This window comes from Wyeomyia smithii, chromosome 2, assembly GCF_029784165.1.
Source record: "Wyeomyia smithii strain HCP4-BCI-WySm-NY-G18 chromosome 2, ASM2978416v1, whole genome shotgun sequence".
Classification (NCBI taxonomy): domain Eukaryota; kingdom Metazoa; phylum Arthropoda; class Insecta; order Diptera; family Culicidae; genus Wyeomyia; species Wyeomyia smithii.
The window spans coordinates 209,612,663-209,638,726 of record NC_073695.1 but is presented as its reverse complement, the minus strand read 5'-3'; the positions used below and the strand labels follow the sequence as shown (position 1 = coordinate 209,638,726).

The 26,064-nt window shown below is 34.6% G+C and overlaps 1 protein-coding gene across 2 annotated transcripts in view; it reads left to right on the top strand.

The window, feature by feature from the left end:
* The first annotated feature begins 224 nt into the window (after positions 1-224).
* LOC129724269 (CD151 antigen-like) overlaps positions 225-26,064 on the top strand; it is a 191,963-nt gene continuing 166,123 nt past the window's right edge. For both annotated transcript variants that reach the window (XM_055679000.1, XM_055678999.1), the window contains exon 1: positions 225-1,905. The gene's annotated coding sequence lies outside the window, so the exon portion shown is untranslated. The remainder of the gene's footprint in view (positions 1,906-26,064) is intronic.

Below are 26,064 nucleotides of genomic sequence, written 5' to 3'. Positions count from 1 at the left end.
TTGTACATCCTGTACATCCCATGAAACAAGTTGCCCCTTCCTAGCGGTTCGTGTCTCTACTAAACTAAAAAGAAGATCATCGGAGAGTACAGCAACACGATCGAGAGAACTGCGCCTGTTTTAATTTATTCACTCACTACTTGTTGCTCTCTCATGCTTCACCGGTTTCGAATCGGACTGTGTAAACTGATCGTATTGGTTGATCCATTCCAGCAGTCGCTCTCGAAGCGTAGGATCATAATCTCGTGTGTGCTTGCGTGCGCGCGCGTTTTTCGAACTTCACCGGTAACTACTTCGCTGATAACGACGTCATCGATCGCACTATCAACCATAGAAGCAGTGTCAGCCGGAAACGCTAATGAATTCACAGCAGAACCAGATTTGATTCGGTTGACGAACGGCGTGTTTTTGTTTTTTCTTCGCCGCTGTGATAACACAACTCCCCGGTTAGTGTTGAATGTTCATCAAACATTGGAGTGTTTTTTTTTTTTTTTTGTTCGCTGTTCCTTCATTCTGTCAGTTAAGTGGAGTGGCGTCCACTAGGCTCTGGTTTCAATCCAAACAGAAATTTATTTCTGCTCGTCGTTTATGCAAAGTCCATTGAAACGAATTCCACTTAGTTCGCCAATCGAAGCCGCAGTGTCCGGGCGCATAATTTACATCCGCTTTGGCGTTTTGTTTTTATCTGTGTATCTAGTGTGAAACGGAGCGGCTCGCTATAGTTTTTTTCGTCTACTAGTTGCTGGAATTTTGACCAAGTGTTACAAAAATAGATAAATAACTGCCAATCCGCGGATTCGATATTTGTGTGTCGATTTCGAGTGGCGCGTTTCTTGCTGCTTGCTGCTAGAGTACCACATGGGATTCGCACCATATTTCGCACTGCGCAAACTGGAATCCGGGGGTCCCTTATTCGGATCGATCCAAGCTGGCTTCAATAAATCTCAAGTGCCGTGTTAATTAAAATGTAAGGAAAAACAGTAAACAAGTCGATTTCAAACCAACCGATTTAGGTGGTACCCCAATAAACAACCTGGGCAAAAACACCGAAATATCGCGACCTCCGATTCATCGTCGATTTTCACTTTTCCGCATTTAAGCGGCATTTCCCCGCCAAAGAGGGTTATTTATTTTGCGCGAAATTGTGTTTTAAATGTTATCAAAGCAAATGGTCAAATATTGAACTAGCAGTACTGCGGAAGAGCGCGCAAGAGAAAACGGCACGCGTGACTGTGACGCGTGGATTTGCATTCACACCGACCGATTAAATTAGGCTTGTGTGGAAGTGCCGGCACATGTGCGACAAACGATATCCAACGCGAGTGCCAAATAAAAAAGCTCTTCGCGATTCAGTGCAGTGGTTGTGCGAAGCGAAAACCCAGCAGAAAGGGGTATGCGAGCAGTGCAAAAAGCATAATTAAAATTCTGCCCTCTATAGGCAACCGAAACGGCAGCAGTCGATGCCAAAGTGACGAAAAACAAGTGGAATTAATGGTAATTAAACATCAATTGGGATCCGTGTCGATCGGGGTGTTGTACGGCGAGGGAGAGTGCTTCGGAAGCCACCCGTGACCCTATCTCGGGTAGGAGGCAAAAAAATCCGGATCGGAAAATATTCATCACGCAATCAACAAAACATAAACGAGCAGCACCGGCCGTGGCAGCAAGAAGATGGCTAGTGCGCGCGAGCAAAGCTCGACAGAATAAATTTGCGGGAATTTAAAATTTGGTTAATTGATAGGCATGCGAACCGGTGGATTATTGATTCGCAATTCGCTCGCTTTTGATTAAATTGTGCAAACAACTAAGTGAAAAGAGAGAGAGAGAAAGAATCAAGGGAAAGTACATTTGTACGTGAGAATTTAATTATTACCTGTGAAATCGGATCTTGCTGTTTTTCGGGAGGTAAGTGCTTTAATGTAGTTAGTGGTTAATATGTAAAACCAAAACGTTTTATTTTATATATTTCGTTGTCTCATCCGATATCCGTAGTACAATTGAATCAGGGAATGTTTTTGTTTATTGATTTGATTACTCCTGAAAATTTAAGGAAAGGAGGTGAAAACATATAAATATTTCGAAACTTTTCTACCCAAAATCTCTATGATACTTAATAGGAATTAGCAAGTGATCTTATGCATAAATAATGTTTAGCAGAATTGCAAAAACATGATAATCAATCATACTCTTTGAAGAATTATTTCTCGTATAGCAGAAAATTCTTCACAATAACAATTGAATTTCGATTGAGCAAAATAATTGAACTCTCCGGTACCCACCGCAAAATTCTCAGCACTTTTGCTATTGCCGAAAGAAAGGCTATCGCTCACACAAAACCCATGCTGTCGGTTGGTCCGTGGTGTGCACACGAACCTTTATCAACACCAAAAAAAACGGTCTTGATATAATATCGCAGAAATTATGAAATCAATAAATATAATGTTGCAGAAAAAAACATTTAAGCTTCACAGGAGTAACTCGAAAAAATGTTAATTCTGATTGGAGAAAAACGACGCCTAAAAAATGATTCCTTCGAAACAATCTATTATTATAAATGTGTGACGCATAGACCTGCTGATCTATCTCTATCTGCTCGAAGGACCGTTCCATGATTTAGGGTAATTGTGGCGTCAAGTATCTACGTGTTATACTTACTGAAACAAAAACATTTATTCCTGCTGCATCGCGCAAATACAGTGGTTAGCAATTCGAATGTAAATGTTTGACAAAACTTTATTTTTAATAAAATAAAATTTTAAGAAAATTGAATATTTATTCTAGTTTATGCCAGAAATCCTCATTACTTGCAAACATGCTATTGAAAACCACTTGTCAATACTTTCTAAATAATGTACCTCATTTCAAAAATGATGAATTACTGTTAATTTCCTTTTTGTCGATGATTGAGTGCAGCACATTTGTGATGACATCGTGATTCGTTATCATTCATTGTACAACACCATAATTCCCCAACCAAAATGGGATGGAGTGAATGAAAAACGAACCACGTGGTCTTTTTTTAAATTTTCCGTTCATTATTGTTATGTAAAACCATACTATCTAGTCTAGAAAAAAATAATTTTCAATTAGGAAAGTGCTAAAACTTAAATGTACTATTCTCAACCATTTCTGGTTTATGTTTTTCTTTTTCTTTTTGGTTCATCAAAAATTGAATTTCAAAAGTTTGAAGTTTACGCATCAGTTTTAGAATATTTTGAATATACAAATATTATAGCTACCATATGGTGATGACTTTTCTTATTCAAAATATGATTTTTGTTTGACTCTTTAGTTTTTGTATAAACTAGAAGATTTCCAAAAAAAATCATTCAACCTACGATGAGGATGAAGCTTATACCTACCTTTTCTATAATAATCGAATAGATTAGATTTTTAAACTGTGGTTTTTCGTTCAGTATAGTTTTCTATAATAACTTTCAATTTAGATTAGGTTCATTTTTTTATTGTTTATCAACGAAAAATTAGTCTATTTTAAAATTAGACTCTCTGTTAGTTTGAAAATGTTGAAGTTTTTTCGGATCCGTTTAACATCGCATATAAACTATTCTGCAATATGAAGTTTAAAAAAATGCATAACTATAATTTGTATATTCTTGGCAATTCTTAGATTTAATGATTGATTATTTGTTAATTCATTAATCATTACATGAAGGATTTTCCTAAAATTACCCCGTTTTTGGCATAAGCAACTGCACACAAAATAAAGGTTCTACTAGATTCGGTCAGCATTAATTTATGAAACTTTGGTATGAAGAATACAGCATTTTTCAAAGGTGGAAAAACTAGTTTTATATGGCAAATTTTTGGTTAAAACCTTTTTATTTCAAAACAAGGTCAGGAGCGGGTCATAGGGAACAAACATTACTTAGTGAGAAAAATAATCATAAAAAATGGAAATCAAGAGTATTGTTTAAATAAAATTTCATTGCCTAAATCGAGAACCTTGCTTTCCACTGATAACCCTTCTTCAATTGTTATTCTAAAAACCGTTACCCGTATCATGACAATTTAGTTTATTTTAATTTTTATCTTAATTTCAAGCATATTTTAATGAATTCTCATATAAATTTATTTTCGACAGTGTGCTGAATGATTCCTGAAGTTTTTGACTGTTATTACACTAAAATCTGTAAAACAGATGCACAGAAACGTGTTTTTGTGCGCTTTTTGAACGGATTTTGAAACTCACGAGATGCTTTTATGCGAATTTCGAATTATCATAATTTTTGACGTAGAATTACGTTTAACAGTAACATGCTGGGACCAAAAACGGAAAATATCGAAAGCGCCACGAAAATTATCCAATTTCAAATGCTAATAACTCAGTCAGTTTAAAACGGATTTTTTTTTTATTTCTATAGTAATCGATTCGAAAATCGAAAAATAAATGAAGCCTTCACCAAAGTACGTGTAATGAAGAGCCTTGTTATAAACGCAGATTTTGACGAATCCGAGCAGAAAACAAAGTCAACTATCAACCAATATAAGTATTTTCGGTACCGGTATGATATCCAGAGGCCGGAAATCGACCCCAGATGCCTTTGTGAATTCCATCATGATAACTTTCGATTTTTTTGGCAACAATCGCCAAATACCATCTTATATAGAGATTCCCGATTGGTTGATTGGTAAACGGCTGGGCACGTGTCACTTGAGACCCCATTGTGGTCATTCACCTCTGTCCAGCAATTCCTATCCCAACCTCCACGAGGTGCCTACCGGGATACGAGTAACCTTAGCGGAGATTGGGTAACCAACCCCCGGTGGAAACTATGGTCGTATGCTGACTGGGAAGGGGGATCGTATGCGGCTGTATCTTCATGTTAGGTGCAGCGTACAACAGCGTCTGACCCGGAGCGGGCAGCTGAATTACGAAACGTGCACCACCAGCTATATCTAAGACGGCAGCCCCGTCGCAAGATCAGGTTTCGCAGCCTACTACAGTGGGGGCGTGAAAGTAAAGAATGGAGTCAGTTTCGTGCTCATAGGGAAACAGATGAAGCGTGTCATTAGATGGAGGCCGATCAGTGACCGTATATGCGTGTTGAGAATTAAGGGCAAATTTTTCAACTACAGCCTGATAAATGTGTACGCACCGACCAACGATAAACCCGATGAAGAGAAGGAGGAGTTCTATGAGCTCCCGGCAAAAACGTATAATGAGTGCCCAGGACACAACATCAAAATCGTCATCAGGGATGCAAATGCGCAGGTCGGGCAGGAGAACTTCTTTCGCCCCGTGATTGGTAGAGAAAGCCTTCACTCTACTACAAACGACAACGGCCTAAGGCTTGTCAATTTCGCTGCAACCTGAGGTATGGCTATCTGTAGCATTTATTTTGCACGCCGGAATATACGTAAACACACCTGGAGCCACCCAAATGGAGAGGCCTGCTCCTATGTAGATCGACCATGTTCTGATTGATGGTCCAGGACAACAAGGAGGACACAGTTAAACATCCAGCGGCTATCAACTGGAGAAGTGGCTACAGAGTACCTGCGGAAGGTTGATGAGCGGATCGAGTATCAAGCTGGAGGTAGCCTGAATGAACAGTGGAGGCATATCCACAGTGCAATCAGCAACACAGCGGGAGAAGTGTTGGGTACATCTGCGACAGCCACGTCCAATGAGTGGTTTGACGCTGAGTGCCAGCGAGCGACGGATGAAAAGAACCGCGCCAGAGTTCACATGTTAGCCACGGCTGTGACTCGTCAGAGCGTACGAAGATACCGGGAAGCTAGAGCTGCTGGAAAAAGACTCCATCGCCGGATAAAAAGGACAACATTTGGAGAAGATTCTTGCGGAGGCGGAAGGTTGCTTCTCTAGGCACGATGCGAGAAGCTTCTACTAGAAGATAAATGGGATCAGGAACGGGAACGTGTCAGCCCCTGTCATGTGCAACGATAGGGAGGGGAACCTGATTACCGAAGTGGCTAGGCGTTGGAAGGAACACTTTAGTGTGCTGTTGAATGGTGAAGAAAACAGCGTAATCGAAAGGAGTAGGATGGTGATTGAGGATGATGGCAAAGCTGTGGACCCACTATCCATGAACGAGTGAAGAAAGCAATGAAAGAGCTGAAGAACTGCAAGGCAGCTGGTAAGGACGGCATTCCAGCCGAACTCTTTAAAGTCAGGAGCGAACAGCTGTATCGTGCTTTAGACCGGATCATGCTGAGAGTGTGGTCCGATGAAGAATTGCCCTCGGGCTGGTCGGAAGGTCTCATATGTCCAATCTACAAGAAAGGCCACCGCCTGGACTGTAGTAATTATCGGGGCATAATCCTTCTCAACATCGTTTACAAAATTCTCTCCCGTATTCTGTTCCATAGACTGAGGCCGTTGTCGGAGACCTTTCTTGGCGATTACCGATGTGGTTTTCGAGGGGGACGCTCCACTACGGACCAAATGTTTACCCTGCGTCAGATCATCGATAAATTTCGAGAGTTAAACCTGCAGACGCACCATCTGTTCGTTGACTTAAAGGCAGCGTACGATATAGTAAAGAGAAATAAGTTATGGCGAATCATGGTCGAATATGGTTTCCCAACAAAACTAGTTAGGCTGATACGTAAAAACAATATCGCATGCTTAGCCTTTGAGCTAGTAGCGGTCTCGATCAACTAGATTAGTTGAGAGAATAGGTTATCGATATTGTTTTCGGCACATTTTGCATGTGTAGGATAAGTACAACGATACACCGTGCCCCAGTGGTGAGTCGAGAAAATTTCCAGCTCGAAAAGTTCCTCGACTCGATCGGGAATCGAACCCGATATCACAACCGTGTGGGAGAGCTAGCCGACCGACATCGCTAACCACAGAACCACGGGGACCACTTCTGATACGTGCCACCCCTGAAGGCTCTACATAATGCGTCAGGATAACCGGTGAGATATCGGACTCCTTCGTGACGTTAGATGGTTTGAAACAGGGAGACGGGCTGTCGAACATATTGTTCAACATCGCATTGGAGGGTGCTATACGGAGGGCCGGTGTGCAAAGGAGCGGCACCATCATTACGAAGTCTCACATGCTTCTTGGTTTTGCGGACGATACCGACATCATTGGTACCAACCGTAGAGCTGTGGAAGAGGCCTTCGGACCTATCAAGGGGGAAGCTGCGAGAGTAGGGCTCATCATTAACTCTGCCAAAACGAAATACATGGTGCCTGGTAAAGAGCGTGGTAGTCCGACGGATGTTGGTGCTGAGGTGATGTTAGATGGGGAAACTTTTGAAGTAGTCGACGAATTTATTAACCTGGGTACTTAAGTGACATGTAACAAGGAGGTTAGCCGTGAGATAAAAAGGCGGATGGCAGCTGCTAACAGGGCCTTCTACGGATTGCATAACCAGCTGAGGTCCCGTAGTCTGCTAACCCGTACTAAACTTGCACTCTACAAAACAATGATTCTCCCAGTGGGCCTTTACGGCCATGGAGCATGGACGTTGAAAGATGCCGATCAGCGAGCTCTTAGTATTTTTGAGCGTAGGGTTTTGCGCTCAATCCTTGGTGGCAAACTAGAAAATGGTGTTTGGCGCAGACGCATGAACCATGAAGTGCGCCAAGTGTACAAATCGGCAGATATAGTCAAGCGGATAAAACACGGTAGGTTGCAGTGGGCTGGGCATATAGCTAGAATGCCGGAAAAACGACCAGCGAAGACTATATTTAGCCAAAATCCTGACAGAGGCCGTCGAGTTCGAGGTAGGCCCCGCACTCTTTGAATGTTTGCTGTCGACGAGGATGCCCGCGAAATAGGTGTTAGGGGAGATTGGAGAATAGCAGCCCAAGACCAAGTGACATAGCGACGTATTCTGGATTCGGCATTGGATCGATAATTGGTCTGTCGCCATAAAAGTAAAGTAAGTATGGTAGGGTGGTAAAAGGCTCGGTATAGTCGAGCTAGAGTATGTTTGAAGCGAAAGGGTAAAACACAAGCACGGATTACTACAATAGTGATACCGCCAGTAATTTGAAGTGAACACCTACCTGGACAATATCACAATAGATCAAATGTCTCTGGTCACAGGGATGAGTCCATACAGGGAAAAAACTTAACTGATTTATGGTGCCATTGTTTTTTATTGAAAAAGCATTCTAATGAGGAGTATTAGGGGCGCTCATAGCCTGACCTTGAGTCCACTTTGACATGCGATTTGAAGATGGAGAAAAATTGATTTGAAATTGATCCCAAATTTGCCATTTTATATGTTACTGGGTGCAGGTGGTTCTTTGTGCCACTTCACTAGCTCAAATGTGCGGTCATCAAGCTCAATGCTTGACACTTTTATACGTTTCAAATGACTTTTTTTTTTTCAATTAATGTCACTCAAATATCTATTTTCCAATTCGCAAATGTTTTATACTTGTGGAGCATCCGATTTCTCCGACTTCAATGCAAATAATCTGTGAACTAACAGTTTTATGCATTGCACAGTATTGTTTAAGTTGAATAATGAAAATTTTCCTAGTACAATTTAGTATTAAAAATTGCAATTTCAATTAATGTCCGGCGTTCAATGATTCTTCGTTTAGATACTATTTAAATTAGTTAGGCATGTATCACAAATTACGAATTCCAGAATCCAAAATAAGTAAATAAATTGTTTCTCAAAGTAACAATTTGATGGACTCGCCCTCAAAACTTTTAGTTCGTTTCCTATTTCGTTTGTGCGTTGTAAAATCCGCAAAAATGACTAAGAAACGTTCCACGTTTCAGGAATTTAATCTAGAAAACAATGAGAACAAAAACGCAAGGACAGCGAGGGGCTCGCAATATTCAGGACCTTCATCAACAAAATTCGTCTCGCCGAAATTGATGCCAAGCAACATGAGGTTACTACTCCGATATTAAATCAGATAAACATTCGGTTTGAGCAGTGCATCTCCGGAAAAAATTGAATCGACATATATCTGATAAAATGAACATCAAACGAAGTATTCTACCGTTTTAAAGTAGAGTACAGGAATACTTGTTCACACCTGCCAGAAAAAAAAGATAGATAATTTTTTTCACAGTAGATTAAACGCTCGCAACGTTGCGCAGTTATTCGATGTTATATTTTTTGAGTGTTAAACCAACAAAACTTATCTTTTGCTTATTTTATAGTCTGAAAAACTTTTTATTGTCGTCATCATCTTCGCCCTAAAATCAGTCTAATAAAACATCACGGAAGCCGAACCAAACAAAATGATGCCCTAAAAGTTAAACAAAACAGATTAAATTGTTCCGGTTCTGATGACGTCTATTTCCGTCCGCCAAACGTTTTTGCCTATACCAACACGGAAGATTTTGCACGATAAAGATGGGCCTTGGTAGCGTTCTTTCCCAAAAAAGAACAGACACACAACTCTCGAAGCCTGATTACCATGCTAACTTGTGCGGAACAGTTAAACGCAGCGCAACTTTTCGCACGCTCCGTCGTCGACGCGGTTCAGGTATCAACGTTTAACAATCGCACCGATAATGGTTTACCAGCGTTCCCTTTTTTGTTTGTCGTGCGACAAGTCGGCAGCAAAACATTGCTTTACTGCCAATGGATGTGACGGAGACACTTGCTGCCATTTGTGGTTTTTATTGACCCCCCACCCTAGTGGGGAAGGGCGGTAAGAGTAGTAGCTACACGCTGTTTGGCTGTATCACCCAACACCACACAACAGCATTAACCGAAGCGTTAAAAAAGCGATGAAAACATGCAAGCACGTCTTGTTTGCTGCTCGGTGCGTATGAGGCTGGAGGAACGTGGATGAAAATGCGTCACGGGTTGAAAAGCTCAAAAGCTAGTGCTGCTTTCAGGTTCGAAAAGCGATAAAATCGATCCATTGTTCTTCAATCATCCGTCACGAAGCTTGTATTTCCTTTTGGGAGTAATGTTTATCGATTGTCAGCTTGGCTTAGATAAACTTAGGCGTCTTTATTTCACGAAGATGTGTCAAAATGTCACTTTAACACATGCTTTAAAGTGCTGCACTAGCTATGAGTGTCCGTGTGAACGTGCCATTCATGTGCATTGGGTCGTATGCTTAAGAACACTCACAAAGATCAGAACGTACAATTATAATTATGTTTCAGGGGTCTATGCTGGTGACATCACTTACAAAAGAGCATCCATCAACGTAAGAAGCATTACTCAGCAAAGCTGCATGTAGTCTTCGCCAGAATGACGCCTGCCGGGCAAGGGTGTTAATCAAACCATAAATAATAAATATAAATATTCCAGCTTGGGATCAGCTGACAGGAAGGAAGACCCGTGGAAAAATGTGAGTATGAAAATAGAAACATTAAACAGAGAGAGAGAGAGAGAGGTGTGTGTGTACACAGTGAACGCATGCTAAAAGCGTCTTGCTGCTGCTAGAGCGCAGGAAAACCGGCCAGTGGCGAGCCGCAAACACGGTGTGATGCGGCGATGGCGGTCACATTGTTGCCACTCCAGGCTGTCGTTTTACGAGCTGAGGATGGATAATCCAGCAGTCTAGCGTAGCTGATTCTAATCTTAAGCCTTCCATCATCATCGCCTCGTATCTTGATGCTCAGCTCATCATTGCTGTGTATCAAAACATGTACCTAGACGGTTATCGACCGACAAAAGCGCATGACAGTCTCTGCTGGTAGGAGACACAAAGTTGAGATGCGGTGACCTAAATGGGCGAGATCTCGATTCACCCGAAATATTATCAAAACTCAATCTTTATGTACCTTCTAGAAATTTACGAACTCGGACTTTGTTTTCTTTAAATCATCAACGAAACAATTATGCTAAATACGGGCCAATTAATCAAATGATGTTAGTGTATAACCAACACTGTGAAACAATTGACTTTTCTATGTCGAGAACTAAATTAAAACAATATTTCAACTCAACGTGCAATTTAAATCAATAGAAAACATTCATTGTAATAATCCGTCAAGTGAAGAAATTATTATTCAATTATGTATAAACTCTTTTCTTTGCTCCCACTAGTATAAATAGCATATAGCATGTAAGTTAGTTTTAAACATATGTAGTCTACTTTTGTTTGACGAAATAAATAAATAAATAGATAAGTCTAGTGAGGCTGGGTACGAGAAAGGGCAGGATAGAATTCGGGTGGTGCGTAAAATTGAAAAAGTGCAATTGGATTTCAAGCATTTTATTGCAACAATGCTCGTCACCATTGAAAAGGAAATGTTCTAAGATCAACTAAGACAAAAAATGCTCTAAAAAATCAAATTATTCACGAATCAAAACAATCAAAACAAAAATGAAGCGCATCAACTGCTGTCAAAACCCTTCTTTATTCGCTCGATTTTGACCCAGTTTTGACCTGCCGTGCTGCCCACATCGCACTGTAAAATTTGTCAGCTTCAACCCACTACCGCACGTGCTAAGTTCGTAAACAATTATCTGGCATCTTTTTCTTACTTGCGTGTTAAATGGCGATGACGTTTAATTATTCCTCGGCAGTTTTGCCCGCACACCGGGGAATAAAGAAATTCGCTATATAATTTTGACATTTATGACATTTATGACATTCATGACATTTATGACATTCATGACATTTATGACATTTATGACATTTATGACATTTATGACATTCATGACATTTATGACATTTATGACATTTATGACATTTATAACATTTATGACATTTATGACATTTATGACATTTATGACATTTATGACATTTATGACATTCATGACATTTATGACATTTATGACATTTATGACATTTATGACATTTATGACATTCATGACATTTATGACATTTATGACATTTATGACATTTATGACATTTATGGCATTTATGACATTTATGACATTTATGCCATTTATGACATTTATGACATTTATGACATTTATGACATTTATGACATTTATGACATTTATGACATTAATGACATTAATGACATGCATGACATTTATGACATTTATGACATTTATGACATTTATGACATTTATGACATTTATGACATTTATGACATTTATGACATTTATGACATTTATGACATTTATGACATTTATGACATTTATGACATTTATGACATTTATGACATTTATGACATTTATGACATTTATGACATTTATGACATTTATGACATTTATGACATTTATGACATTTATGACATTTATGACATTAATAACATTTATGACATTTATGACATTTATGACATTTATGACATTTATGACATTTATGACATTTATGACATTTATGACATTTATGACGTTTATGACATTTATGACATTTATGACATTTATGACATTTATGACATTTATGACATTTATGACACTTATGACATTTATGACATTTATGACATTTATGACATTTATGACGTTTATGACATTTATGACATTTATGACATTTATGACATTTATGACATTTATGACATTTATGACATTTATGACATTTATGACATTTATGACATTTATGACATTTATGACATTTATGACATTTATGAGATTTATGACATTAATAACATTTATGACATTTATGACATTTATGACATTTATGACATTTATGACATTTATGACATTTATGACATTTATGACGTTTATGACATTTATGACATTTATGACATTTATGACATTTATGACATTTATGACATTTATGACACTTATGACATTTATGACATTTATGACATTTATGACATTTATGACATTTATGTCATCTATGACATTTATGACATTTATGACATTTACGACATTTGTGATAAATATTTACGACGTGAATGGCATTTATGACATTTATAATATTTATGACATTTATGACAATTATGACATTGATGACATTTATGACATTTATGACATTTATGACATATATGACATTTATGACATTTATGACATTTATGACATTTTTGTCATTTATTACATTTATGTCATTTATGAGATTTATGACATTTATGACATTTATGACATATATGACATTTATGACATTTATGACATTTATGACATTTATGACATTTATGACATTTATGACATTTATGACATTTATGACATTTATGACATTTATGACACTTATGACATTTATGACATTTATGACATTTATGACATTTATGACATTTATGACATTTATGACATTTATGACATTTATGACATTTATGACATTTATGACATTTATGACATTTATGACATATATGACATTTATGACATTTATGACATTTATGACATTTATGACATTTATGACATTTATGACATTTATGACATTTATGACATTTATGACATTTATGACATTTATGACATTTATGACATTTATGACATTTATGACATTTATGGCATTTATGACATTTATGACATTTATGACATTCATGACATTTATGACACTTATGACATTTATGACATTTATGACATTTATGACATTTATGACATTTATGTCAACTATGACATTTATGACATTTATGACATTTACGACATTTGTGATAAATATTTACGACGTGAATGGCATTTATGACATTTATAATATTTATGACATTTATGACAATTATGACATTGATGACATTTATGACATTTATGGCATTTATGACATTAATGACATTTATGACATTCATGACATTTATGACATTTATGACATTTATGACATTTATGACATTTATGACATTTATGACATTTATGACATTTATGACATTCATGACATTTATGTCATCTATGACATTTATGACATTTATGACATTTACGACATTTGTGATAAATATTTACGACGTGAATGGCATTTATGACATTTATAATATTTATGACATTTATGACAATTATGACATTGATGAAATTTAAGACATTTATGACATTAATGACATTAATGACATTTATGACATTTTTGACATTTATGACATCTACGACATTTGATATTTTGTACACTTTTAACATTTTTAACTTAAATAACATTTTTTATTTTTATAACATTTTCAACATTTATAACATTTTTATCATTTTATCATTTTTAACATATTTAACATTTTTAACATATTTAACATATTTAGCATTTTTAACATTTTTAACATTTTTAACATTTTTAACATTTTTAACATTTTCAACATTTTTAACATTTTTAACATGTTTACCATTTTTAACATTTGTAACATTTTCAACATTTTTAACATTTTTAACATTTTAACATTTTTAACATTTTTAACATTTTCAACATTTTTAACATTTTTAACATTTTTAACATTTTTAACATTGAAATTTTTAAAATTTTTAACATTTTTAACATTTTAAACATTTTTAACATTTTTAAAATTTTAACATTTTTAACATTTTTAACATATTTAACATTTTTTAGAATTTTTAAAATATTCAACATTTTTATCATTTCAAAAAATTTTAACATTTTGAACATGTTATACATTTTCAACATCTTCAACATTTTTGAAATTTTTAACATTTTTAACATTTTCAACATTTTTAACGTTTTTAACATTTCTAGTAGGGTATCGAACGTCGTCGTCAGTGGTTTTCTTCGGCAGGTTTTCTGCAGCAATCTTATGCAAAAACCTGCCGAAGAAAACCACTGACGAAGACGTTCAATACCCTATATCCAACATTTTTAAAAAAATTCCATTTTTAACAATTTCAACATTTTTAACATTTTCAACATGATCAACATTTTTAACATTTTAACATTTTTAACATTTGTAACATTTTTAACATATTTAACCTTTTTTTAGAATTTTTAACATTTATAACATATTTATCGTTTTAAAAATTTTCAACATTCTGTACATGTTTTACATGTTCAACATCTTCAACATTTTTGAAATTTTCAACATTTTTAACGTTTTTAACATTTCTAGTATATCTAACATTTTTAAAAATTTTCCATTTTCAACATGTTTAACATTTTTAACATTTTAACATTTTTAACATTTTTAACATTTTTAACATTTTTAACATTTCTAACATTTTTAACATTTGTAACATTTTTAACATTTTTAACATATTAAAAATTTTTAAGAATTTTTAACATTTATAACATTTTTATCGTTTTAAATTTTTTTAACATTTTGAACATGTTTTACATTTTCAACATTTTCAACATTTTTGAAATTTTTAACATTTTTAACATTTTCAATATTTTAACATATATAACATTTTAACATACATAACATTTATAACATTTTCAACATTTTTACCACTTTCAACATTTTTAACATTTTTAACATTTTTAACATATTCAACATTTTCAACATTTTAAACATTTTTAACATTTTTAACATTTTCAGCATTTTTAACATTTATTACATTTCTTACATTATTCACATTTTTTACATTTTTACATTTGTTACATTTTTTACATTTTTTACATTTTTTACATTTTTTACATTTTTTACATTTTTTACATTTTTTACATTTTTCACATTTTTAACATTTTTAACATTTTCAACATTTTCAACATTTTTAACATTTTTAACATTTTTAGCATTTTAACATTTATTACATTTCTTACATTATTCACATTTTAAACATTTTTCACATTATTTACATTTTTTACATTTTTTACATTTTTTACATTTTTTACATTTTTTACATTTTTTACATTTTTCACATTTTTAACATTTTTAACATTTTTAACATTTTCAACATTTTTAACATTTTTAACACTTTTACCATTTTAAACATTTTTAACATTTCTAACATTTTTAAAAAATTTCCATTTTTAACATTTTCAACATTTTTAACATTTTAAACATTTTTAGCATGTTTATATTTATGACATTCATGACATTTATGACATTTATGACATTTATGACATTTATAACATTTATGACATTTATGACATTTATGACATTTATGATATTTATGACATTTATGACATTTATGACATTTATGACATTTATGACATTTATGACATTTATGACATTTATGACATTTATGACATTTATGACATTTATGACATTTATGACATTTATGACATTTATGACATTTATGGCATTTATGACATTTATGACATTTATGCCATTTATGACATTTATGACATTTATGACATTTATGACATTTATGACATTTATGACATTTATGACATTAATGACATTAATGACATGCATGACATTTATGACATTTATGACATTTATGACATTTATGACATTTATGACATTTATGACATTTATGACATTTATGACATTTATGACATTTATGACATTTATGACATTTATGACATTTATGACATTTATGACATTTATGACATTTATGACATTTATGACATTTATGACATTTATGACATTTATGACATTTATGACATTTATGACATTTATGACATTTATGACATTTATGACATTTATGACATTAATAACATTTATGACATTTATGACATTTATGACATTTATGACATTTATGACATTTATGACATTTATGACATTTATGACGTTTATGACATTTATGACATTTATGACATTTATGACATTTATGACATTTATGACACTTATGACATTTATGACATTTATGACATTTATGACATTTATGACATTTATGTCATCTATGACATTTATGACATTTATGACATTTACGACATTTGTGATAAATATTTACGACGTGAATGGCATTTATGACATTTATAATATTTATGACATTTATGACAATTATGACATTGATGACATTTATGACATTTATGACATTTATGACATATATGACATTTATGACATTTATGACATTTATGACATTTTTGTCATTTATTACATTTATGTCATTTATGAGATTTATGACATTTATGACATTTATGACATATATGACATTTATGACATTTATGACATTTATGACATTTATGACATTTATGACATTTATGACATTTATGACATTTATGACATTTATGACATTTATGACATTTATGACACTTATGACATTTATGACATTTATGACATTTATGACATTTATGACATTTATGACATTTATGACATTTATGACATTTATGACATTTATGACATTTATGACATATATGACATTTATGACATTTATGACATTTATGACATTTATGACATTTATGACATTTATGACATTTATGACATTTATGACATTTATGACATTTATGACATTTATGACATTTATGACATTTATGACATTTATGACATTTATGGCATTTATGACATTTATGACATTTATGACATTCATGACATTTATGACACTTATGACATTTATGACATTTATGACATTTATGACATTTATGACATTTATGTCATCTATGACATTTATGACATTTATGACATTTACGACATTTGTGATAAATATTTACGACGTGAATGGCATTTATGACATTTATAATATTTATGACATTTATGACAATTATGACATTGATGACATTTATGACATTTATGGCATTTATGACATTAATGACATTTATGACATTCATGACATTTATGACATTTATGACATTTATGACATTTATGACATTTATGACATTTATGACATTTATGACATTTATGACATTCATGACATTTATGTCATCTATGACATTTATGACATTTATGACATTTACGACATTTGTGATAAATATTTACGACGTGAATGGCATTTATGACATTTATAATATTTATGACATTTATGACAATTATGACATTGATGAAATTTAAGACATTTATGACATTAATGACATTAATGACATTTATGACATTTTTGACATTTATGACATCTACGACATTTGATATTTTGTACACTTTTAACATTTTTAACTTAAATAACATTTTTTATTTTTATAACATTTTCAACATTTATAACATTTTTATCATTTTATCATTTTTAACATATTTAACATTTTTAACATATTTAACATATTTAGCATTTTTAACATTTTTAACATTTTTAACATTTTTAACATTTTTAACATTTTCAACATTTTTAACATTTTTAACATGTTTACCATTTTTAACATTTGTAACATTTTCAACATTTTTAACATTTTTAACATTTTAACATTTTTAACATTTTTAACATTTTTAACATTTTTAACATTTTTAACATTTTTAACATTGAAATTTTTAAAATTTTTAACATTTTTAACATTTTAAACATTTTTAACATTTTTAAAATTTTAACATTTTTAACATTTTTAACATATTTAACATTTTTTAGAATTTTTAAAATATTCAACATTTTTATCATTTCAAAAAATTTTAACATTTTGAACATGTTATACATTTTCAACATCTTCAACATTTTTGAAATTTTTAACATTTTTAACATTTTCAACATTTTTAACGTTTTTAACATTTCTAGTAGGGTATCGAACGTCGTCGTCAGTGGTTTTCTTCGGCAGGTTTTCTGCAGCAATCTTATGCAAAAACCTGCCGAAGAAAACCACTGACGAAGACGTTCAATACCCTATATCCAACATTTTTAAAAAAATTCCATTTTTAACAATTTCAACATTTTTAACATTTTCAACATGATCAACATTTTTAACATTTTTAACATTTTTAACATTTGTAACATTTTTAACATATTTAACCTTTTTTTAGAATTTTTAACATTTATAACATATTTATCGTTTTAAAAATTTTCAACATTCTGTACATGTTTTACATGTTCAACATCTTCAACATTTTTGAAATTTTCAACATTTTTAACGTTTTTAACATTTCTAGTATATCTAACATTTTTAAAAATTTTCCATTTTCAACATGTTTAACATTTTTAACATTTTAACATTTTTAACATTTTTAACATTTTTAACATTTTTAACATTTCTAACATTTTTAACATTTGTAACATTTTTAACATTTTTAACATATTAAAAATTTTTAAGAATTTTTAACATTTATAACATTTTTATCGTTTTAAATTTTTTTAACATTTTGAACATGTTTTACATTTTCAACATTTTCAACATTTTTGAAATTTTTAACATTTTTAACATTTTCAATATTTTAACATATATAACATTTTAACATACATAACATTTATAACATTTTCAACATTTTTACCACTTTCAACATTTTTAACATTTTTAACATTTTTAACATTTTCAACATTTTCAACATTTTAAACATTTTTAACATTTTTAACATTTTCAGCATTTTTAACATTTATTACATTTCTTACATTATTCACATTTTTTACATTTTTACATTTGTTACATTTTTTACATTTTTTACATTTTTTACATTTTTTACATTTTTTACATTTTTTACATTTTTCACATTTTTAACATTTTTAACATTTTCAACATTTTCAACATTTTTAACATTTTTAACATTTTTAGCATTTTAACATTTATTACATTTCTTACATTATTCACATTTTAAACATTTTTCACATTTTTTACATTTTTTACATTTTTTACATTTTTTACATTTTTTACATTTTTTACATATTTTACATTTTTCACATTTTTAACATTTTTAACATTTTTAACATTTTCAACATTTTTAACATTTTTAACACTTTTACCATTTTAAACATTTTTAACATTTCTAACATTTTTAAAAAATTTCCATTTTTAACATTTTCAACATTTTTAACATTTTAAACATTTTTAACATTTTTAGCATGTTTAACATATTTAACATTTTTAACATTTTTGACATTTTTAACCTTTTTAACATTTTTATATTTTTTACCATTTTAACATTTTTAACTTTTTTAAAAATTTTACCTCTTTTTCACATTTTAAACATTTTTAATATTTTTTACATTTTTACCTTTTTTCACTTTTTCAACATTTTTAACATTCTTAACATATTTGAACATATTCGAAATTTTAAAAATTTCTGATATATTTAATATTTTTAATATTTTCAACATTTTTAACATTTTCAACATTTTTTTAACACAGAATGTATGGCGCACATTAACACATCGAGGAAAAGTTTTATTTGAACTTACTGAACACCCTGTACTAATTCAAGTTTCCGAAATATTCTCCATGTCAGATTAACAAACTCAAGTTTTTTAACAATGATCAATGATGATGGTGATGAAAATTATCAACCAGTTTGGTATTTGAAATTATTTCAGATCTTTGTGGTACATCATTTCCAACTTGGATGAAAAGTGCAAATTGAAATCGCGGAGCCACTTGAATTTATTTAAATGTCCAATCATTTTTCTTTTTCATTTTCCAATTGAAAAGCGGAGACACAATCATGATTTCAACCTCACGCTTCGGAGGAACATTTTTATCTGGATATCAGTTTTATCAGTTTTCTACATTACACAAACGCGGTTTTAAACCCGAGCGAAATTAATTATCTGCAATATGTATTCCTCTCGTCGCTTCAGAGATTTATTATAGCTTACCAGTTCAATATAAATTTATCGTTTAAAAAAATGCGAAATTCGACCTCAGAAGTGAGCTGGAACGTTCATTAAACCACACACACAAACCAACCAGCTACTCTGCGGTGTAACCATTAATGCACGACGGCTAGCGAATCCTTTCACGGGTTTCCATAATTCCACACCGAAACGGAACCGATACGCTACCTTTGCGTCTAAATCAAGCCCGAAGGGCACCCTGTTCAAAATTCGATACAGACCATCCATCGGTTCTGTTCGCTTGCTGGCCACGCCAGAGTGAGAAAGAGCTGCAGAGTAGATTGATTCTACGTTGAAATTCTACCAAACTGCATTATGTTACTGCAGCGCCTCACCACTTTCCAACAACGGCAGCCGCATCGCGCCGCAGGATGGAAGCATGGAAGCAGTAGAATTAATTTATAATATACACCCATTTTCCAAAAATTGAAAAATAATACGATAAGCCCTAGGTAAAATTTGGCTGTGGAAATAATTTTACCTTAAAAAGGTGGTCCACGCGCGTTACAATTCATCACATTCAATTATCAACAAACTAATATTTTTAAAGCCGAACCTGACAAGTTAAGAAACGATAACTGGGTGAAAAATCTCCAAATCGGAAATCTGCTTGCGCAAAAACCGACATTCGACACTTAAATGGCCCTGCAACGGAACAACCTTTTACACTGCTGTGGCCTCAGCGATAGGAAGGCGGAAAAGCATGTTTTTCGTTGCTGAATGAAAGTATTTCCACTCCCTGTCTCACGGGACCACGCACCACACGCCAGCACCGAAAGTTGAATGGAAAAGTTAAGTTGGATCTGATTTATGAGTATAAAAGTGATTCCTGCACTAACCGCCTTCTCGCCTACGACCATCGGACGGAGATGAATTGGAAAGAAAGTATTTAGGTACGGACGATAAAGGGCTGTGATGGTAGCGGCGGAAGTTGTTTCTCCTTGTTGTGAATCTCGCCTGCGGAAAGTAGAATAGCCTTGCTGGGAAGGAAGGGCACAAAAAAGTATTGCCGCTAAACGTGATGATGGCTGCTGATTGGGTCCGCGGTGGTTTGTGCGGGCACTTGCATTTAACAGTGGCGATCCCTTCCAGTGCAGAGCTCTGCTACTTTTTTTTACTTGCCACACGGAATTACTGCTACTGCTGATGGCTTTCACGTGCGCCTGCTGTGGATCAATCATTGATGTGAAGCTGCTCGGAAGAATTGAGTGGCCGGTACGTGTTCTGCGTCCCGAATGGTTTGCTTTGGTTGTTTTGATTGAACCGTTCAACTTTACTGGGCCAAATGCGATTAAACCAAGCCTTGCTGCTGCTGGACGGCAGGAACAACACGAACAGAAAACTTTTTATAAAACCTTAGATTACAACACACAGAATCATGCCTTGCCACACGATATGATCCTGACCAACTTGGCATGGCTAATCCGGTCTCCAGTTGCGTAAATCCTTTTCCCACCCGGATGCAGTTGTGCAGTAACGAGCGGAAATACGACAGGAACTGAAAGAACACCGACCATTAAAACTTTAAATCTAGCAGCAAGTGAGCCTACGGAGTGAAAAGTTGGCGCACAACAACACACACAGACAGAGACACACCAAGTTGCATGTGAAAATTTATTGCGGAAGCAGTTTGCCCTCGGCCCTTGAGCTTATCCGCATTAACCGGCATGAAAATGCGCTGCTTCCTGCTTGCCAGCGGGTGTCAACTTTTCTTTCTGCCCCTCTGCTGCGTTTACATTTCGCCTAGAGCTGTGCTCGTGTCCTGATTATAAAACTTTCCCAGCTCATTACATCCTAGCTGGGCTCTGCTCGGAGTACGAAAATGACTATGTCTTCGCTTAGGGTGACAAATACCCTTCACTGACCTCAACTAAATGAAGAGGGGGGTGGGGGGACGGTACGCTAAATTGTTTACTGATAGCTCAAACTACCCCGTAAAATTAAATTGTACGTAATTAATTGATGAGACACGAAACTTACTGTGTTATTTTCCTCGAACCAAAGTTACTTTCTCCCACTGACATGCACAATAGGGTGCCAATCAGAATGGTCACTTTTCACAATTAATTCGCTACCTCTGCAAATGAGGAGTAAATTAATTAAATATTTTTTATGATTAGATAAAAACTTCCAATTTTAATTGTAAAATCAACCTATAAGAACCAGCTGGGATGAATACCCAACAGAAATCAGGCGGTGGAGTACTCATTACTGTTTCCTCTGACTTCAGTTAAGAAATTATCAAGACAGCAAAAGTTAAAGTTTACCTTAGTGTAGTATTGTTGAGTAGTGCCGCGAAGCCGTTGTAGTTGTTTTTAATTTCTGAAAACCAAAAAAAAACGCAATGGCACCCTAATGCACAGTCAGTGAGGCATCAACAGCAACAGTACACAAAAAAAGTCGCAAAAAAAGAATCCATTCCGTAGTACGCGGATAACGGAAATGGTTACACTGATGGCAAAACGTGAATACGCGATAAATTAATTATCCTAATTACCGCTCGTGCTGCCACCTAACCAGCGTGAGGCCAGTTCATCTTCCCCCTCCCCTGCTCGGCTCCCGAAAAGCACACTGACGTTGACAGCTACCAACTAACCGCGTAGTTTTGCGAGGACCTCCCTGCGATTCGAATAACTGATTTTACGGCATGAATTTGTCATTCCGCATTGAAACCTCATTTACCGCACGTAGAAAATTTTCGGGCCCCGAGTACGTGACTGCGGTTTGAGGTTAGGTTGGCGATTAATTTTATGCTCGATAATGTGGCGTCATTTATTTCATTTAAATATATACAAACAAATCGTTTACTTTTTCGTAATGAGAAAGCGGCTCGGCTGATGTCGGAGGATAAATTATCCGGTTTTATTATACCTACCACAATTCGTGGTGCTTTACAATGCATAACAACGCATTCCGCGGGTAGTCGCACAGATTGTGTTTGTTAATGGACTCCTCTAATGGGATAGTCCGCAGTGTCCGGGGTGGGTATCTTTGTTATAGCGATTATGCTCCATTGGTTAGAGGGTTTACGCTGCATGCTGTTGTCCTGAAAATAATAATATACTCAAATCGGTGCTTGGTTAAAGAACGAAATTAAAGCAACTGTTGTTGTATTTCGTTCCAGCTGAATATCGAAAAAAAACTCTCGACTTTTAATTTTTTTACACCATTCACAATATGAATAATGTCGCAACTAGTGCGCTGTACAGCGCATCTGATGCGCAACACATCACACTAACTGCGATATTATGCTCATCGAAAATAAGGTAGAAAAAGCGCAAGGCACTAGTCGTTATTTCTATTTTCAACTGAAACAATAGTATTACTCATAGCCTACGACTTAATTTAAATATGGTTTATTTGACACGGCACGATACAATTTTAAGTTTAACTGAGCCAAGTACACTTTTTATTAATTCTAGATTAGCGGGAAAAGGAAAGAGGCCTTTTTTTTATTTCTCGCGGCCGACTACGAGCTAGTGGGGATTAAAGGTGAGAGGAGGGGAGATACAATTCTTGCTTTAAACTAATTAAGATATACGATCTATTTGTGTTTCGACTGGTGTTCTTTTTGTTTTTCAAACATAGATTTAGGCTCTTCGTGTTCGTGTCTCCAGCGTCGTATACGGGTATTCTGAAAAATAGACAAAAGAATATTAAATTTTAATGTCAGTCTTTTTCAAATAACAGTACAGTTGTGTCATGTACTGAAGATCACCGTTTCCCAGAATGTCTCTAACGGGAACGTTCGGTTGTTTTCCTCGGGTCCGGAGGGAATCTAAAAGCTCGGACCTAACATCACAGAATTCGGCACACGACCAAACAACATGCTCGATGTCATGGTAGCCATCGCCACAAACGCAGTGATTACTGTCTACAAGCCCTATACGAAAGAGATGCGTGTTTAACGTGTAGTTATTGGACATAAGTCTAGACATCATGCGAATGAAGTCCCGACCTACATCCAACCCCTTGAACCATGCTTTCGTCGATACCTTAGGAAAAATGGAATGTAGCCACCGTCCCAGTTCATCTGAGTTCCATGATGATTGCCAACTGTTGAGTGTTCTCTGACGCAAAATGCTATAAAATTCATCATAAGCAATCTTACATAAATATCGCCATCAATAGCACCCACCTTAGCTAAAGCGTCAGCCTTTTCATTGCCGGGAATGCAACAATGAGAAGGGACCCACGCTAAGGTAACCCGGTAATTTTTGTCTGTTAAAGCACTTAAAAACCGCCGTATTTTCCCCAGGAAATACGGGGTGTGCTTCACAGTCTTCATTGATCGCAGAGCCTCAATGGCACTGAAACTGTCTGTGAAGATGAAGTAGTGGTCTATGGGTAGGGTTTCGATGATCCCAAGGGAGTACTGAATAGCAGCTAGTTCTGCGACGTACACGGTAGCAGGAGCATCGAGTTTGTAGGAGGCGGTAAAATTTTTGTGAAAAACACCGAAGCCAGTGGACGCCAGTGGACTACATTAGATCCGTCAGTGTAAAACATTTTATCACAACTAACATGTTTGAACTTATTGGAAAAAATCTTAGGGATCTCTTGCGGTCGCAATTGATCCGGGATACCAATAATATCTTTTTTCATGGTGGTGTCGAAGAATATTGCATTATTAGAAGTATCTAAAAGTACGACATTGGAGGAATCGTATGAAGAAGGATTAATATCTTGAGCCATGTAGTCAAAATATAAAGTCATAAATCTGGATTGAGATTGAAGGTCGACCAACCTTTCGAAATTTCAATTACAAATGGGTTCATAACTGTGCATCGAATTAGCAACCGATAAGAGAGATTCCAAAAGCGATGTTTCAACGGAAGAATACCCGCTTGCACTTCAAGACTCATCGTATGGGTCGACTGCATGCAACCCAAGGCAATACGCAAACAACGATATTGTATTCGTTTCAGTTTGATCAAATGTGTGTTTGCTGCGGAGCGGAAGCAGAAACACCCGTACTCAAGAACTGACAATATCGTTGTTTGGTATAACCTTAGAAGGTCTCCTGGGTGGGCACCCCACCATGTTCCGGTAATCGTACGAAGAAAATTAATCCTCTGTTGGCATTTTTGTGTCAGATACCTAATATGACAAGCCCAGGTGCATTCAGAGTCGAACCAGACCCCGAGATATTTAGCGACTAAAACCTGAGAGATCGTTTTACCCGTTAGTAGGAGCTGCAGCTGAGCTGGGTTATGCTTCCTAGAAAAAACGACCAACTCAGTTTTCTCCGGAGAGAATTCGATACCCAGCTTAAGAGCCCATTCAAACAAATTGTCTACGGTATCTTGCAATGGTCCTTGCAGATCGCTAGCTTCGCTACCAGTAATGGATACAACGCTATCATCTGCAAGTTGCCTTAGCGTGCATGAACTTGCAAGACATTCATCGATGTCCTTTACGTAAAAATTATATAAAAGGGGGCTTAAACATGAGCCCTGGGGAAGACCCATGTAACTAATTCGGGAAGTTGTCGAATTGCCATGTGAGAAATACATATGCTTTTCTGACAACAAATTGAGCAAAATATTATTCAAATTTGGTGAAAGTCCCTGCAAATGAAGTTTCTCGGTTAAAACTTCTACAGAGACGGAGTCAAAAGCCCCCTTAATATCCGAGAATGCAGAAGCCATTTGCTCTTTTCGAGCAAAGACGAGTTGAATTTCAGTAGAAAGCAACGCTAGGCAATCGTTCGTTCCTTTGCCCCGGCGACAGCCAAATTGAGTATCTGAAAGTAAACCATTTGTTTCGACCCATTTGTCTAACCGTAAGAGGATCATTTTCTCCATTAATTTTCGGAGGCAAGAGAGCATAG